The 18,500-nt window shown below is 44.0% G+C and overlaps 1 long non-coding RNA gene across 1 annotated transcript in view; it reads left to right on the plus strand.

Moving 5' to 3' along the window:
* The first annotated feature begins 2,965 nt into the window (after positions 1-2,965).
* LOC310761667 overlaps positions 2,966-18,500 on the plus strand; it is a 275,642-nt gene continuing 260,107 nt past the window's right edge. Inside the window, exon 1 of the long non-coding RNA XR_014547650.1 lies at positions 2,966-3,030. This is a non-coding gene — a long non-coding RNA (uncharacterized lncRNA). The remainder of the gene's footprint in view (positions 3,031-18,500) is intronic.

Raw genomic sequence — 18,500 nt, forward strand, 5'->3', positions numbered from 1 at the left:
GTGCTTTATTTTTTCTTCAAAAAAATGATTAGGAGTACTCTCATTTTGACTTAATAAAACCACCATTTTATAGTACAAATCTGGAAAAATAAATACAGTAAATGGACAAAAGTACAAAGATTCACAAAATGGTTAGGGGTATTTGTACCCCTGTGTTGAATGGTTGGCATCCATCTGTCTCGGGATATAATGGAAGAGTAGGCCTTTGGTGATAAAGTCAAACCATTGGAGAGTTACAGTACCTGCTGTGGTTGTGGAGACCAATACTGTACAGGAGAAACATGTTTTGTTGCAGCTGGGGCAGATGACAGCATCCAATTGCGCTGATGCAGGTGTACCATGGCATTGCTAGTTTTGCTATGTTTTTTACCACCAGCACTGTGTGATTTGGGCTGTCTGCTTCAGACACTAAATATCTTATTGGGACTATATTATTTTATTTTTGTCATAATGACAAGCAGATAAATGTCTTAACAATTTAAGAAATTAAACTTTTTTGTTAGAGGATCAATTAATTATCTTTTTCAACCACATTTGCGTCACTCCTCCATGCCAGCATCCATTATAACTTTGCCCTTGTTTTTTATGTACCAATCATCTAGCTCAACTTTCTACAACTCTAGCTGATGCCCTCCAGATGTTTGGTGCTAAAATAGTACTGGTACTGACAGAAGTACCATGCTAGCTGGGGCTAATAAAGTTCTAATTCAAAACATCTGAAGGGCACCAATTTAGAAAATGCCAGTCCAAATCTGAATATTCAGGGTGCCTTATCGCAAATGTATCAACAAAAATAATTCACATGCATGATTTACAAACAATTGCTCATAGGAAAATCCATTGTCCCTCTGTCTGTTTGAAGTTCCTACTTAAATGTTCATTGGAACGAAAGTGGGTGGCTGACTAACAGTGCATTTAATCACTTCTTTCTTTCTATCGGCCCAATTTAAATCTTCAAAGACTTAGGCACATTCATCTTCCCCCTGACATTTAACATTCTATAACAGCATAATTTCTTCCTCCAGGCCACTGTCACCATCATTCAAAAATTTCACTTTCTCAGAAATGTATTCCTTCATTGTTTATGCAGGCAGCAAGCTTAAAACAACTGCTGGAGATAACCCAAGGAACACTGTGAAACAGTTTGCATTTTATTATTTGCAGTGTGAATCCTGTTGCAGTCAAGGTTCTGATGATCTGAAACACGCTTGACTAGCAAAAATGGTCTAATTTGTGACATTATTGGAAAATAGTTATAATCACCCGCCATGTTGTTGTCATGTATCTAAACACTTGTGTCTTGATCCAACGTGGAAAATATGGGACGGCAGTTGATGAATTTCTTATTAGCATCTGTAAACATTTGGAAATGTATCAATAAAGAAAACTTCCACAACTGAATGGGATCTATATCCTCAATACACAAGTTTCCTACATGATGAATGAAACTGCTAAGCAACCGGTATTTATTTTCTGACACGTGTGTCTCTACCATATTGCTGTTAATATGCCAAATAGTAGCAGATTTCCATGGCCTTCAAGGACAACTTTACAGCTAAGGAGAAATCTGTGATGCAGAACTTATGCATAATTACCATGCCATTTTTTAAAAAAAAAATACAGACGAACACTAAATTGCCTGTAATCAACATTCAGGAGTCCCTTCATCCAGGAGTATTGGCCCATTATCAAAGCTTTCCTTGCATAGAAGTCTTTTATCTGAACCATCAGTGTTGCACATAAACTAAAGTAATGCAAGCTTGTATGTATGTGGTCAGCTCAATCTATAACTCTTGTCACCGCAGTGTAGCAGCAGATCTCATGGGCACTGCCTTGGTTATCCCACAGTCAAATCCTGCAGTATTCACAAGCACGAATGGGAAATATATGTGCACAGAAAAGTTCAAGAGCAGAAGAAGAAAGGAGAAGGATGGAAAGGTAGGAGGAGAGGAAGAGTCATATATCAGCAGGAGATCCAAGAAGACCCTGCAGGATAAATTATAAACTGATACAACAGTTGACTAAGCCGCAGGATGGCATCCTGGGCTCATTGAGGCATTTTGGTACCACAAATGGAGTTCTCAAGCTAGATGTTGAAGATAATGCAATCCTCATCTGGCCCTAGAGCTCACAGCCAGTGCAGGCACCCAGCCACCAATGCTGACCATGCCAGTCTTCCAGTTTTCCTCTTAGCAGAGCCCTATTCTGCAACTGAAGGTTAGATGGATGGGGGCCTCCACAGTCACTGCATTCCCATCTATGGAGTTCTCATCCCATGAAGGAAAAAACCTTTCACCTGTCTCCTACTCTGGTGACTTTAAGGCAGCAGGAAATTCTTTTTAAAAAGATCTCAGCCCCGCTTTAAATTATTTCAATAGATTTCACTGTTCTGCTGTTTTAATGACTGTAAATTGTCTTATTATGTACTTTGAAAATGTTTTTTGATTTTATTGTTTTAATGCAAGGGAGCCTGACAACACTAAAGGGCAGAGCACAAGTAATTCAAAGGAATAGCTGGTATGTACCTAACATCCAAAAATCTACTTCATTGTGGTAGGTGGGGATGGATGACAATGAATTATGTGGTGTGAAACCAAACAGTCACAAAGGTGACTGTGGTACCTTAAGTTCTTAACCCGAGGTACCACTGTAACTAAAACATAGAATTTGTTTAATCTCACCCTACAACCTCTCTCCTGTTTCTATAGTGCATTGCTCCCCTCATGCTTCTCCTTTTTTTCTCTTCAATAACTTACAGAAGGCAAGATCACATACCCAGGAACTAAACATTCTTATACAGTGGTACCTCAGGTTACATACGCTTCAGGTTACATATGCTTCAGGTTACAGACTCCACTAACCCAGAAATAGTGCTTCAGGTTAAGAACTTTGCTTCAGGATAAGAACAGAAATTGTGCTCCGGCGGCACGGCGGCAGCAGGAGGCCCCATTGGCTAAAGTGGCGCTTCAGGTTAAGAGCAATTTCAGGTTAAGTATGGACCTCCGGAACGAATTAAGTACTTAACCTGAGGTACCACTGTAACCCCATTCTTACAGAGACAATGTTAGTATATACAGTCCTAACAGAAAATCTAATCAATAACTGAATGGTAATATTTCATTTCTGCACTCATAAACGGCCTAAACAAAACCCACACAATTACCAGAAATCTTAATTAACCTAGTCAAATGCTACTTAAAATGCCACAACATATATATAATCAGGCAATTAAGCTGTCAAAAACAATAATTGTTTCAGAGCTACGAAATGGTGGCAGCGGTGAATTAAGCAGCTACCCAGATTACAATCAGCCACATTTAATTCCATGAGATGAGGCATGGAAGAATTAAAATATTAGTGAGACATTGCAGCCAATCAGCTGGGGGCAGGAAAGCTAACAGTGCATTATTGAATATGCAGGTGATTTATCTGTGTGTCTTTGGGTAGATCACTACATTCAAGAACTGGAAGGTGAGATTCTAAGTAATGAGGACTCTGTGTGTTTTAAAAAGGAAGCTTTGAGACTCTAGAAGAAAATCTTATTAGTAAGTATACCTAATAATTCATATCGCATGATGAAAAAAATAGGTTCTAATTTTTTTAAATGGCTGTACACCTATGGAATTAAAATTAGGCCACAACTTTATTAAACTTCCAAATGTAGGAAGAGCTTGGCTTAGGCCTTGGGCATGTATCCCTCCCAGCCCCCCAGCCAGGGGAACTGTGGCACATCAGGGTAAATGGGACATGGGGGTGCTCTGTGAGACGTAAGTGTAGCAGACAGCCCAGCCCATATTCCCGCACTCAGGGTAGTTCACTGACAACCTTTCGGTGTATGGCCAAAGACACCCATATATATAACCCCTTTAAGAGGGGACCCGGGAATCACCGCCGCGGGGGGGTGAGTCACTACTTCACCCCCTCCCCTTATAGGGAAGAAAAGACTAAAGGATTCCACCCAAGGCCATAACCCATAACCGCCAAAGTTGTGAGAAATTGCTATGGGGAAGTCAAAGCCTGCCAATGCAGGAAAATTTCTTCCCAGTCCTTCAACAGCAACCAATCATAGACCATAGCAGCGCCCGCTAAACAGAAAGAAAAAAAGCTAACCTGCATTAAACTAAGGGAGGGTAGGGAGGGTGAATCTCCTAAGCTGACTGCCTGGCTACTGTCGGCTCCACCCCCTTATATATATGGGACTGGCCCACCTTCCAGCAACGAAACTGGACTACTGAGTTTGGGCGTGAACCTCCAAAAATTAACACTCAGAGGCAGGCCAGTCCCTGTTTGCCAGTAAGTTCCTTGGGAACTGTAGCCCCGCGCGATCCCACAAAGGGCACCCACAATGTAAAGTGTGAGTGCTCATTGTCCAAACTGGTATTGTTTCCCATTCATCCAGTTGCACACTAAGGCACCGTTACAGGTATTTTATCCCATCTCAGCATTTGCTACTAGGTGCAAGGGTTGCATTACTAATCAACATGAACATACTCTGACACTGACTGTAAGCAGGAACAGCCATGTGTTATAAATGCTACATAAGCTGCTTAACTTTTTGGATTGAGGAATGCATAGATCATGTAGATGTGAGTTTGCTTTGAAGCGAGGACCACTGAAATCAATGGGACATTATTATTAATATTAGGAGGAATGACAGCAAAGTGCACATATCCTTTTCTTGCTTCTTTTAGCATGTTCAGCACTTTCTTGGGTGGGGGGACTCCATGGGCTGTATCAAATGCTACTCCTTGTTAATGAGCATGACTAACCCTGACTGAGTCCAGCTATGAAGGTTAAGGCTGCTGAAGAGGCCAGAGGCCATCTTGGCTGTGAATCCTAGAAGAACTGCTCCCTGCCGTGCAGTCCTTTCTCCACCTGGCCTAGTCGGGCAGGGCCCTGACTGACTCCAGCTACAAAAGCTGAGGCTACTGAACAGAAAGCTGGGCTGGAGTGTTGTGTAGGGGCTTAACTCTTTTTAGTTTGTGTGGGTTTTGTTGTTGTCATCATTTTATTGAGGGAAGGGAGAGCATGTTTGGAAGGAGAGGAGCTGGGGACAGCACCGGGTTGTGGGGGGGCAATCACAGTGGTTCAGGGTAGGCGAAGCTTTGGTGCAGGGGGTGGAGCAGGCTGGGTAAGGGGAACACGACACAGGCAGTTGCCTTTTATTGTTATATGATATGGTGAGCTTTATTGGTTTTTTAAAGTTAAAATTGTCACCGAAGGTACAGCATATAACATTTAGAAATGCATACACAAAAGAAAGACACAAGACCTCAAAGGCCATAAGGAGAATCCCTCCCTGCTTAGCACTAGAAGCAGCAAAGTTGGGTTTGGGTTTTTTAAAAATGGAACTTGGGTTGTTGCTTGTTTAGCAAAGAATCATAACACTGTAGAGCTGGAAGGAACCCTGAGGGTCATCTAGTCCAACCCTCTGCAATGCAGGAAAATCCTGCCCCTGGGTGGGTTCAAACCATCAACCTTCTGGTTAACAGCCGAATGCACCGACCCATTGCACCGCCTGGAGGCATCTGCTGTTTCCTTAATGGCACAGCCACCTCTTTGCTCGATTGCAGCTTTGCATCAGGCTGCAAAAAACCTTTTGCTCAAACCACAACAGACACTAGTCACTTGCTTTTATCATATATACTGCCACACACATGTTCAATTTTCTCTGTACAAGAATGCAAAAGGAAGCAGGTGCCTTTGTATACTTCCTTTGCCTAGTAGAAAAATCAAATGCAGAATCTCATTTTTAAGAAAGGGAGAGATTGATCTATCCTGTGCCTTTACAAAAAGAGTTTAGGTTTCCAGCTGGGTTGGCGGCATTTTTTTATAGATCCGCCGTTTCATTAGAACGGTATTTGTAATAGTAGGTGGTTCCCCACGGCAGAGAATTGTTTCTTTAATGACCTCTGCTGCAAGTAGAATAGTCGGATCATTTCATGCTGCCTGGGAGATGTTGGCAGGCTTTTATGGAAGTTAGACCACTTTGGAGGTTGAATATAGATAACCACTCCTTTCCTTGGGGGGGGGGACCCTAAAAAATAGTAGCCTGAGCCACCACAGTTCAAGCAGCATCTCATCCCTGGCCAAGCAATCCCCACCTATTTTTAACTTTACCTTTTATCACAAGTGGTGCAACAACACCAGCCTTCCTGGAGCAAGCAGGACCGACTGGCAACAACTCCACCTTGAAGCGTCATATGACAGAATGGTACAGTTAAGCACCCAGCCACGTTTATTCATGTGGGATATGGAATCCTCAGTTACTAAAGGCCAACTCTGATAAGGAACCTGTAGCCCTCCATGCTGGCAGGGGTTGATGGGAGTTGGAATCCAACAACACCTGGGGGGAGACACAAGTTCACTATTCCTGTCATGTGGTAATGGAAAATTGAGGTGAGCTACTCAAGCCTCACTGGAGTTCATGCTGGTTACTTAGCATCCAAACTGCTGAAATGCACCCCTTACTTTGCAGCTGCATAACCCTCATTAGCACTGTTGTCTATGCTTAAGAAATCCATTTCTCCCCTTCTCTTCTGGTTCCTGTATTGCATATATTGTACTGGTGTACACTTGAAGACTCTAATTCTGAATCTGTACCTCCTAGTCATGGGAGAAATGGCTGAGTTGCCTCCTTCCAGCTGTGCCTTCTCACCTGCATATTTTTTCAAGCCTGAGATTCTCTATTTTAAAAAAAGAATAGAGAAAGAGAAGGGGAAACCACCCCCACCAACTCATGACAACAGGGGCAGACCGTGAAGGTCTCAAGGGTGCCGCCGATTGTCTCCACATGTTGCCACTGCCTTGTCAGGTGATGCCCTGGGAACATGTGTAATAAGCTGCTGCAATGTCAAATGGATGGGAAAATGTTCAAATTCTATATACAGTGTAAGCTGCACTTAAAAGCTACTTGCCTTTAAGTATGATTTAATGACATGATAAGCGTCACAAAAGCTCTTTTGCCTCCCACGGAGCACACCAACTGCAATGTATTTTGGAGGGCATCACATGGGGGAACCAGGAGCATAGTATTTTAAGAAGATGACTAGCTGTCAACCACAAACTCTTTAAGACTTCTGATTCTGCTTATGAGCAGACTTTATGTGTGGGTGGGGTGGGGGTTGCAATGTGATTATATGACCACAATCTAGTTGTGTTGGCCTGAAGCCAGTGCTTTCAAGGTTTCAGTGAAAATTAAAGGAAGACATGCAAGTCTGATCTTATACATGCCTTTTGAGAAATAAGCCTGTTGAATGTGGTATGGCTTGCTTGTGAGTAATGGATGGCCTGTTAATGGAAGAGGACTTACAGTTTTCTGCATGATTCAGCTGTACTTTATCAAGTAATTATTTGTTTCAAACCATAGTATATGGACTAGAAATTCTCCTGACGTTGTTGGGCTCCAGCTCTCATCTGCCCCAACCAGCATGCCTTAAGGTCATGAGTGGTGGGATTTTGAACCCAGCAATGTCTGGAGGTCCACAGGTTTCCCATTCCTGATGTAGATTTTATACCTGCACATAAGGTCTATTATTAGACTTCTTCTTCCTCTTCTTCTTCTTCTTCTTCTTCTTCTTCTTCTTCTTCTTCTTCTTCTTCTTCTTCTTCTTTTAAAAATCCATTTTGGTTGTGATGCAAGCAATATGTTAGATGCACTGTAAATGGGCAGTGCTTTTCTCCAGCTACCTTGCCATGGCCATGCCTTCAGATTCTAAGAGCTAAATGCATTTCTTTTCAAAGCTGTGCTTTAAAATAAATGCTTCCATGGTCACCCCATTGTGCTCCCCTCTCCTTCATTCTGTAGAACATGCTTTTATGCCAAGGCTGCCTATTATTCTTTTGTCCTTGTCTGAGACATCTGTATACAATCCTGATGCACAATTGGAAAGTGTACTTAAAAAAAACCCAAAACGAGATCTTTGGACATCTACAGTTGTCAAATTATTTTTTCCCAATTATGAATTTGGTTCATATGAGTTGCAGCTTAACTTTATCATGGTTTACCAAGAACACTTGCCAGCAATACCGTTCCCCCACCAACACTTCCTTTTTATTCATTTGAATGAGTGTGGCAAGTTTGTGAAGCATTTTGAGAATAAGATTGCTTGCATCCACCAGGACTTGGCCTTCACTATTACAGGAGTTGACTCCACTGCGGAGTCTATTGCGCAGTCTTGCCCAGTGTTGGATGAATTTCGACTGATGCAGCCTGAGGATGTGGACAAGGTTCCTGGCCAGATTTGTGCAACAACCTGTGTGTGGGATCCTTGCTCATCCTGGCTGATAAAAACAGGTTCTATAACTTATATGCTGAGGTTGCTTTCTCAGTTACTATTGTAATTTACTGATCCTTTTAGAGGTTGGTTTTGTTTGGTTTTTGTTATGCTTATTTCTATCTTCCATGGGGGGGGGGAATACATTTCTTTTGCATGTTTTAAAATTTGTAGTAAGTTGTTGAAAGACTGACTGAAAAATAAGTTCATAATTATTAAAGCAGTAAGGAACAGTGAGAAACTGCAAATAAAAAGTCTTTGATTTGAACAATGCATGTTTAACCTTATAGGTGCAACTGATATTGAAATTTCACATGGTTTCCTTTTTGGCCCAGTGGGTTTAACCTTTACGTAATGGGAAACCCAGCCAGATGGACGGGGTATAAATTATTATTATTATTATTATTATTATTATTATTAGGGGCATTTGATTTTATCCACTCTGCATTCCTTGCATTTCCTCGTTTGTATGGAAATTATCTTAACACATGGGGGACTTTGTGGTCATGTTTAATAAACTGATGGCATTTTTTTTTATTTAATGAAGTCATTAACAGTGCAATTAACAGTATATCTCCATGCTGTTTGAGGGTGGCAAAATGGGGCTGATAAGAATTTTGCTGGATATTCTCAAGGACTGGGGTGGGGTAGGGTGGGGTGATCAAATTATCTAACAGTTTGAGTGATGGTGGGAAAGAAAATTTCTCAGAAAACTCCCTGACCCATAACACTTAATAATAAACGGTCTCTTTTTAGGGAATCCAGAGAACAATTAAAATAGCCCCTGGATCCTTGCAGGAAGGCAACTGAATCCATTATTATTATTATTTATTGAATAATTGAATTTATTGAATACCGCAATGCACTCAGAGGTCTCAGGGTGGTTCACAGAAAATAACTTAAGGAAAAACTGTTCAAGTGCAGTGGTGGATTTTCAGTCTGCCGTAAAGAAATAGGAGACATGTTAGAAGATTAATAAATTACGAATGGTACAGATTGTTGAAGGAGACAGAAATTATCCCTTCCAAGATCACTAAAGCTTGGGGGTCTTCAAAAGACTGACAAGGTAAACAAAAGGAAGTATTCCATCAGGCAAAACACACTTGGGGAATTCATTACTGGAGTCTGCGAGGGCCACTGGCTTAGAGAAGAAGGCTATGCATATTTATGAAGGATCTGTCTGTTCACTCTGGCTCACATGCAAGGCCAGGGTTAGTGCAGTGTAAAACGCTGACTTGGCCCATGGTACTGGGGAAAAAAGGGGGGGGGATATTTGTCTGATCTTGGAAGTATTTTTACAAGTCTTTGAACAGACGGATGTTAGGACACCAAAAACAGGAGCAAGCAAGCTTCCTCTATCCAGAGGTTTATGGATGCGACCCTCTTGCATGGTTGAAGCATCTCCTATCCCTGGTCCAAGGTCTGGAACTTGAAAGAGAGGAGTCAAGTTGACTTTTCTAACGCTCCTAGGCAAGCTAACTCTGCAAGGGCAATACTATTGACCTACCGTGAGTACATGGAAATGTTTTCTTCTGCTGCTCTGACAATGAGGCCTTTCTCCCTTCCTGGGGCCATACAGAGGAGGGGCACAATTGGGTTAAGGTAGGGTATTGTTTTTGTTGCTGTTATTGATATAAATTTTTGTATTTGTATTTTTAGATCTTACAATTCTTGTTAAAATTGTTCAATTATACTTATATACTTTTTGATGTGTTTTATTTATTGTTTACTGCTACTTTTGTTATGTTTATAATTATGTAAATCCTTTCATGTTGTAAGACACCTTGAGCTTGCAACTCTGGAAAGGCGGCATGCGAATTAAATGATGAGGATGAGTCAACCTCAGGGTGACACTGAGACATCACTAGAAGTAAATTTGTCCATCCCTAGTATGAAATTACTGCTGGACAGTCATGCCCTTAAATGAGTCTGCTTCAATATTTCATCCATGGATTATTTCAGTATGACAACAGACTGTGGATGACTCTAAAATGCTGGCACTGAATGCTTGTGTGCCTTCAAGGGAAACAGAGATTATTTTGCCTGTGGTGGGGAGCCCCTTCCTATAAGTTGTTAAGTCCAAGGAAATATCTTTCCTAAAATATCACAAGAAATGAACACAAATTAGCATTTAGTTAAGCTTCAGACTTTCTGCCAGTGTAATCGCTGGCTTTGTAGGCTACCAAAGGAATGCAAGCGATCTCTAAAACATGGAGGCAATAACTCAACCATTTCTTTTTCTCTGCTTCCCCTCATCTTTTGCTTCCCCTCATCAATTCCAGTGAAACTTGCATGGAAGAAATGCTAAGCAAACTGAAGCATCCAGCAACTTCCCAACTTGCTCTTACAATTAACAGAGGCATGTTGTATATATTGTAAGTCTGTTATTTTATACAGTGCTAAAATAACAGAGGAAGTGGCAGAACTCACCATAAATGCTTTCCTTTTTCTCTTATAATGGCAACAGCGCCAACCTGAGAAGAGACAGAACTGCGTTCCAGCTGAAAATAAGCCCTGATTTAATGACAGATGATGATTACTTGTTGCTAGCACAGAGCATCTGAAGAACATTCCAATAATAAAGACATCTAAATCAGGGCTTACTTGCTAAACAGTTAGCAAACAAGGCTACCTATATTTCTGGCAATTCAAATAAGGATGGATTTAACTTCTTGAATTAGAGAAGCGGCATTTTCCCCTCCATTTGAGATGTCTTCATGCCAAGACAAGCTATTATTACTACTACTGAACACTATGTTTAAGGAAGTTGTAAGTGGCTTCCTCTGGTTATAAAAAAGAGGGGAGTAGCTATGTAAACTAAGCCAAGTTGAAGAGTTTACAGAAACCGACTTCCACATGGTCTAGCCAAAATCTGCTCCATAAGCTCTGGAGTAAATCAGAGAGGCAATAATAATAGCATATGAAAAAATCCACAATCAGGTTACCTTAACATTATGATTTTATTTTAACAGTTATGATTGAAATCACCAAATTCTACAGTCCTGTGCACACTTACTTCGGAGTAAGTACCACTGAAATATAGCAAGTAAATGTTGTTGTTGTTGTTGTTGTTGTTTTGTCGTTTAGTCATGTCCGACTCTTCGTGACCCCATGGACCAGAGCAGTCTCCTCCTACTCTCCCTGCGTGGAAGTCTTCTGCGCAGGGAGGGCGTGGGTAGCGGAGGACCTGTGCTCTCCCCGCTGGTGTCCAGTGAAGAGTCCCGGAGCCTGCTCTCTGCTTTCCCCATTGGCCCCCCCTCTATCCCTGGTGTAGCGCTGATTTTCTTCCCCAACAGGAGACTTGCCTCTCTCCCTGCTTGGCCCCTCTCCAGCATCGTTGTGGGGCCTCGCCTCCTCCTCTAGTTCCGATGGCAGTTCCCTGACAGGTATCTTATCATGAACCACTTGAAACTGGACACGTCCCCTGAATATCCCATGTTCCAATTGTAGTGAGATTTTTAAAAAGAAGATACACATCCGATTGTCAGATCTGAAGTGCTTCCAGAAGGAAATAAATGGATCAGGGAGAAGCCTTCTTTAAAATTACTCTCTATATCCTTTTGTAAACTCCATTTTAAAGGGGTTTTCTGGCTTGCCTACACCAGGGCTCAAACTATATTAGAGTTATATTAGTTTTGACCTAAAATCTCTGTGGGGTGCAAAATAAGCCTTCTATGGGAGCAGAATAACTTGCTGAAGATCTGGCTGGAAAGTTGATGCCAGAGATACAATCAAATCTATCACACTTGTGGGTAAGCAGGCACAACAAATAGTTTTAAGAATCTCGCACTAGTTGTGCAGAGCACAGAAGTGCTGGCTAGCATTTCACACAGCACATAAATGATGAGATTCACTACTACAAGACTTAGTAACAGCCAGCAACTTGGTTGGCTTTGTGTGTGTGTTTAGTCATTTAGTCGTGTCCGACTCTTCGTGATCCCATGGACCAGAGCACGCCAGGCACTTCGGTCTTCCACTGCCTCCCGCAGTTTGGTCAAACTCATGTTGGTAGCTTCGAGAACACTGTCCAACCATCTCGTCCTCTGTCGTCCCCTTCTCCTTGTGCCCTCCATCTTTCCCAACATCAGGGTCTTTTTCAGGGAGTCTTCTCTTCTCATGAGGTGGCCAAAGTATTGGAGCCTCAGCTTCAGGATCTGTCCTTCCAGTGAGCACTCAGGGCTGATTTCCTTCAGAATGGATAGGTTTGATCTTATTGCAGTCCATGGGACTCAAGAGTCCTCCAGCACCATAATTCAAAAGCATCAATTCTTTGGCGATCAGCCTTCTTTATGGTCCAGCTCTCACTTCCATACATCACTACTGGGAAAACCATGGCTTTAACTATATGGACCTTTGTTGGCAAGGTGATGTCTCTGCTTTTTTAAAAAAAAGCAGAGACATTTTTGCTACTAGCCAATAACTATCATTCATATCCTTGTTCTCTAACCTTATACCTACGCAGGACTTGTATTTCATCTCAGTTGATGATCTTTATTTGGGAAGCAGGTAAATCACCTGACCTTCCTCAGAACAAAGCTGTGAAGGAAATTTTTTCCATTCGAAAGCAAATTATTAGTTTGAGAAGAAACACACATCCAAATTACCTTCTGTGCACAATTTCATCAAGTAAATTAGGAAAATAACTCCCTTTGAATGCAGGAATGAGAGCAATAAAGTTATCTATGGAGATATTTGATAAATCAAAATAAGTGTGCATCTCTATAGATAGTTCTGCCTAGTGATAACTCCTGGTCCTTTCCTAAACAACCAAACCCTGTGCAACAAGGGATATTTTATTATTTACTAATTACAGCACAAAATATGACATTCCAAGGTTATCTCTTCTACCTGTGACGATAGCCTTAACCAACCCAGAGAAGAAATTCTGGCTGCTATAGTAACGGGTAATGGTCCAATTTAACCCAGTTAATTCTGGAAGATTTAATTCTGGAAATTCTGCTAATTCTGGAAGATAATGATGGGGTAGGTATAAGACAGATTGAAAATCCTGGAGTTTTTAATAGAACTGTGAGCAGTACTGTTATAAATAAGGGCTAGACTGGGCCATGTACACACAAAAAGAAAAATGGAACCATCAGAGCTAAAAAATCTTCATACTGCTAAAGTAATACATTGATTGCATTAGAGCAGTAAGAAAATGTCGCTTGTATTGACTGGGTAGAGGTGGTTGTCTAATTCTAAATGCAATCACCTCTTTCTTCCTTTGAAGAGACTTTACCAAATTTATTTCACAAGGCTGTTACTTAAGGCTTGTCCACATCAGAGACCAGGTGCGCAGCCCGGTCTGGACTCACAGCTGTCCATGGAGGCACAGGTCAATTCTGTGTCCAGGGCAGCTGTTTACCAGCTCCATCTGGTACGCAGGCTGAGACCCTACCTGCCCACAGACTGTCTCACCAGAGTGGTGCATGCTCTAGTTATCTCTTGCTTGGACTACTGCAATGCGCTCTATGTGGGGCTACCTTTGAAGGTGACCCGGAAATTACAACTAATCCAGAATGCGGCAGCTAGACTGGTGACTGGGAGTGGCTGCCGAGACCGTATAACACCGGTCTTGAAAGACCTACATTGGCTCCCAGTACGTTTCTGAGCACAATTCAAAGTGTTGATGCTGACCTTTAAAGCCCTAAACGGCCTCGGTCCAGTGTACCTGAAGAAGCGTCTCCACCTCCATCGTTCTGCCCGGACACTGAGGTCCAGTGCCAAGGACCTTCTGGCGGTTCCCTCAGTACAAGAAGCCAAGTTACAGGGAACCAGGCAGAGGGTCTTCTCAGTAGTGGTGCCCGCCCTGTGGTATGCCCTCCCATCAGATGTCAAAGAGAAAAACAACTACCAGACTTTTAGAAGACATCTGAAGGCAGCCCTGTTTAGGGAAGCTTTTAATGTTTAATAGGTTATTGTATTTTAGTGTTCTGTTGGAAGCTGCCCTGAGTGGCTGGGGAAACCCAGCCAGATGGGCGGGGTATAAATAATAAATAATTATTATTATTATTATTACTGTGTGTTTGCAGTCCCTTGTAATTTGCATAGTCCACGTGACACCTTCAAACAACACCAATCTCAACAGTAAATTCAGGCTGACCCGATCAGGGGCTAATCCAATAAGCTGGGACAGCAGAGTCAGGCTCCAAACTGCTCTACTTGGAGTCATGGACAAATTGTTTGGGTGTTTAGGGGTGTGTGGATCACGTGTCACTTTCTGCTAGTCTCCTTTCCATGTTCACTACTTATACTTGTATGTACTGCTGGGTGTGGGGTCATGTCCTGCAGAATATCCACTCAGTTGGGACTCTGGGTGGGCGGCTGTTGCCGCATGGCATGGCCATGATGGGTCCAGGGAGGTCGCCATCTTTCAGCGTGGCTGGATGCAGCGATGGTCACCTGTTGCTGCCCACCTCCATTCACGTCATGCTCTCAGGTATGGGCGGGCAGTGCCCGCCTACCCAATCAGAGGCAGGGGCTTGGGGGCTGCAACCAACCTGCCCCTAGCCTATTAAGGGGGTGACCAGAAGCAGGCTGCCCTCTTGGCTGATGTTTGTGAGATTTTCCACCCACCCACCCAGTCTTTAGGGGCTGCCTGGGGCGTGTGTGGAGTGGACATGTTGCCTATGGACCTTGCTATGATTTATTTAGTCACCATATTTGGGGCTAGGGAGGAATTTTCTCCTGCAAGCAAATTGGCCAGCCTGCAGGTTTTCGCCTACCTCATAGCAACCGTCACAGCTTTGGCGGATAAAGCATTGGATGGATTCTTAGTCACTGGGGTACCCTATTAGAGGAGTCTAGGAGCGGTAACTCTCTTTGGGAGTCCACTGGGGGACAGATGGGCCAATACACCTCTCCCAATCGTGACCTGTGCGGGGTCGTGTCAACCAGTCTATGATGGGGGCAACTCCCCAGCACAAGTTCGACCCAACCAGGTTCCTATCAGGTAGTAGGCAGGCTGCCTGTTGCAGGATACAAGCCCAATGTCTTAGCCAAACCTACACTTTCCTGTAGTCAATAAAGTTGGGGCCTAATTCAACCCAATACCAGTCTCCTGTGTCATTCTGGTGGCCTCTCATCACCTGCCACAGTCATTATGCCTCTGTGTCGAGTTCTTTCAAACTCTTCAACTCCAGCATGACATAGAAGAAGTGAAGCTTCTTGTGAATATGTTGGACCCCTGCATGTTGTTATATCCTAAGAGCTGCAGTTATTTCTCTTGGATTTAGAAGTTTGCCTTCCAGAATCTCTGAGGTCTTGCCACAAAACCAGAAATTCAAAGATGCCCAGAAAGGAAACATAAGGAAAGGCTAAGGGGGGAGAAAGACTTTGTGCTGGCCAGTGACTGGTGTTTTATGGATTGTAATTATTCTAATGACAATTTGTTAATTGTTATATATATAGTGCTGCGTTTCTGATTCATTTGTATTGAAAGCGGCATAGAAATATAATAAAAACAGGACAAAAGCAAGGAGAAAGACAGACAAAGAACAGAAGGCGCTGTCAAAAGATAATGTTTTAAAGTTTTAAAGGCTGCCTGGTGTGCCCTCCTTGCCTGGAAATAGCTGTAAAATTAATTGGCAATGAAACTGAAAAACCATGAAGAAGCTACTGTCAGATGCTCATGCCTATGTGAAGCATCTTGCACAGCTTTCTTTGAACTTTCTACTGTAGACAGCCATCCCATTATTACCAGCTAACATCGCCTAGCTACCAACATGGTCAATGTTTTGGACATACCCTACTGGTGTCAGTGCTGCATATGAACTGATTCTTTTGCCATGCTGGCAGGCTGCAATGCCACAATCAGGGAGAGCTTTTTGGCAGGGCCACGCATAAAAGGCATTGTGTTTAAATTGGCCCTCTCTGAAAAGATTTGCAAAAAACAACAGGAGTGGAATTATGCCGAGGAGTAGGCAAGTTGGCATCATGTGTATAAATGATGCATAAGTCACGCTTCTGCTTTTTTAAAAAAATGCACATGGCTCAACATCACACAAATATTAGTTGGTGTGCTTCTCTCTCCTTTGCTATTATGGATCTGAGGTTTGAAAGCTAATCCATTTACATGCATCAGCCTTTAGCTCTAACTCCATTTTGAGTTTCTTCCTATCAATTAATTACAGTTGCTTTTGCTTTTGGAGATAATCTTCTCTTCTTGGACTGTAGAGCTATTCCAAATACTGTTTGTTGTAAGAATGCAATTGGAGAGAAATAGTCTTCCAGCATTTCAAGTTCTGCTCCTGAATGTAAATGCCTGCTGATCATAAAATTATAGTATTTAAAATCCAGAAAGGGATTGCCAACATAGAATTAACAATGAGGGACATGATCCAGTCAAAAGGAAACACACTTATGACTCTTGGATGTCTGTGGAAGATGTAAACCGATGCTTCGATCATTTCCATTTGAAGGTATGGGTATATGTGTTTGACACAATCCAGATAACCAGTTTCTCAAAATGAAATGTTTTTTTCAAGCAACAGTCTAGGCTACAGTATGTACATCTGTCAGAGCTACCCTAGGTCCCAGCTCACAAAGGACCAACGCTGCTTCGTTGTTAAGTATAAAAGTCTTTATTGAAGTTCAGTTTCACTTCCAGAGCTGCAGCGCGCAGCCCCACGTCTAAAGTGTCAGACCACTGATGCTCCGTCTGAGTCTCCTCCCCCTTGACACCAATTTAAGATTCTAGCCTTGCTCCACCTTCTCCGCTGCTCCTTCCTCCTCTGGGTCCGCCTGCCTGCCGGGGTTCCGCCCTTTCTAGCCTCTTCTCCCGCTGATTCCCCTGAGCCTTCTCCCTCCCTCCGGCGGGCTTTAGGAGCTGGTTCCCCATCCGGGTCTCCTGCTGTTCCGCGCGTCTGCACATTTGAACTTGGCGCGCGCGCCCAGCCAGCAGCTTTCCTCCTGACCGTTCCACTGCTGCTGTCACTGCTTCCCCCTTCGGGGGGGCTAGCTGCAACTGACCTCCCCTCCGTTGGAGGCGTGGTCAGCCCTGACTCCCTCTCTGGAGGAGACACTGCCCCTGACACATGTGACTCTTCCCCCCCACTACGCTCTGGTGGGGAAACTGGTCCCGATCCTCCACTGCTGCTTTGGGGTTCCCCTCTGGCTCCTTGTTTCTGGTGCGTCCCCCCTGGGACCCCCCTTGCCCTGACCATCGGCGCCCCCTTCTGGGAATCTTCTGATTCGCTGGAGAAGCTCATGGAATCTCTCGGGCCACTGTCATACTCCCCTACGCTGCCCTCGGATTCTTCCCCTTCGCTCTCCCAATCCTCTCTCCCCAGTGCTCCTGCTCCTGATTCCCTGACATCCATCCCCCCCTCGAAGCCCCCCCTTCCCCCCTCCCCCTCTTCGGGTGTGGGTTCCGGGTGCTCCAGTCCTGTGGGTGTGAGCGCGGGATACCATTCTTCCCCCCTGGTGTGTAGCCGGTCCACTGGATCCAGCCCAACCGCAACAGGCTCGTCGACGTCGATTTTCTCTGCTTCCATCTCTCTGCTGATGTGCTCGAACCCAGGATCCTCCCCCAACACGTCCATGTCCTCCCCTCCCCCGGGTACCTCTGGTGAGACTGCTTGCAAAGGTCCCCGCAGCAGCTCCCTGCGCCACCCCACCTCCGGTTGAGTGTCCCACCAATAGGAGCGGTCTGTGGCAAACCCCGAGAGAGACCCCTCCGAGGAGCTAGTGTCCGGCGTCGTCTCTTCAGCTGATGAAAAACCCTGGAATGTACTGGCTGACAGTGTGGGTGTGAAGAGCCAGTCGTCGAAATACTCTGCCGGCATAGGTCTGTGTGGGAAGAGTGCATGGAACTCGTCTTTAAGATAGTGCTCCTCCACGGCATAGCACGGTACCCACCTGTTGGCGCTGGCTGGGGTACCTTCCCTGGCGAGGAGGTATTCCACCCCCTCTTCCCCCCACCTCGAGTCCAAAATCTCCGTGACCTCGTTGAGTGGCGTCGCCCTCCGTGACCCCTCCCTCTTCGGAGATTCGTTAAGTGGGTCTGGCGCGTTCCCTGTCGCCTGAAACCTGTGGGGTTCCCTGTAGGGTGTGAGCACTGACCTATGAAAGACTGGGTGCATTCTGGAGCCCTCCGGGAGTGTCAACCGGAAGGCCACTGGATTGATTTGCGCCGCGACCTGGTAAGGTCCCAGCTGCTTGTGCTTGAGCTTCCTCTTAGCTAGCGTCCTGGCTGGCACTGCCTGGGCTGCTAACCAGACCCAG

This window comes from Podarcis filfolensis, assembly GCF_964270895.1.
Source record: "Podarcis filfolensis genome assembly, chromosome: 4".
NCBI classification, from domain to species: domain Eukaryota; kingdom Metazoa; phylum Chordata; class Lepidosauria; order Squamata; family Lacertidae; genus Podarcis; species Podarcis filfolensis.